Source organism: Octopus bimaculoides, chromosome 3 (assembly GCF_001194135.2).
Source record: "Octopus bimaculoides isolate UCB-OBI-ISO-001 chromosome 3, ASM119413v2, whole genome shotgun sequence".
Classification (NCBI taxonomy): Eukaryota; Metazoa; Mollusca; class Cephalopoda; order Octopoda; family Octopodidae; genus Octopus; species Octopus bimaculoides.
Window position 1 is genome coordinate 61,114,254 of NC_068983.1, and position 836 is coordinate 61,115,089.

Consider the following 836-nt stretch of genomic DNA (forward strand, 5'->3'; position numbering starts at 1 on the left):
ACAGGGAAAGAGAAAGAAAGAAAGGATGGAAGGAAGAGAGGAGGGAGAGAGAGAAAGAAAGAGAGAGAGAGGGAGAAAGAAAGAAAGAAAAAGAGGAGAGGGAAGGAGGAAGAAAGAAAGAAAGAAAGAATAAATCCTCTAGGCAATAAAATGTTATTGCCTGGAGGATTATGATAAATAGGAGGGGACTGAGGACTGAACCTTGGTGGACCCCTACCTCTACTCGGAATTCCTCACTGTACTTGTTGCCAGTCCTCACCTTACTGACAGCGTCCCTGTATATGGCTCGCACAGCTCTCACTAACCATTCATCTATCCCTAGTTTCCTCATTGCCCACCAGATAAGGGATCGGGGGACCCTGTTGAAGGCTTTCTCCATGTCAACGAAAGCCAGGTACAGAGGTTTATCTTTGGCTAGGTATTTCTCCTGCAGCTGTCTTACCAGAAATATAGCATCAGTGGTGCTTTTCCCTGGCATGAATCCAAACTGCATCTCATCTAAGCTGACTCTCTCTCTAATTAGTTGGGCTATGACCCTCTCTGTGACCTTCATTACCTGGTCCAACAACTTGATACCTCTGTAATTGTTTGTGTCTAAAGTATAACCTTTACCTTTGTAGCAATTGACTATGGTACTGCTACACCAGTCATTGGGTATAACTCCTTTGTGTATCACCTGATTAACTATACGGGTGACTAGGCTACAGCCGACACCGACAGATATTTTGAGCATCTCTGCAGTGATTCCTGATAGGCCGAGGGCTTTCTCTGTCTTCATACTCTTAATCGCTTTATACACACACACACATATATATATATATATATATATATATATA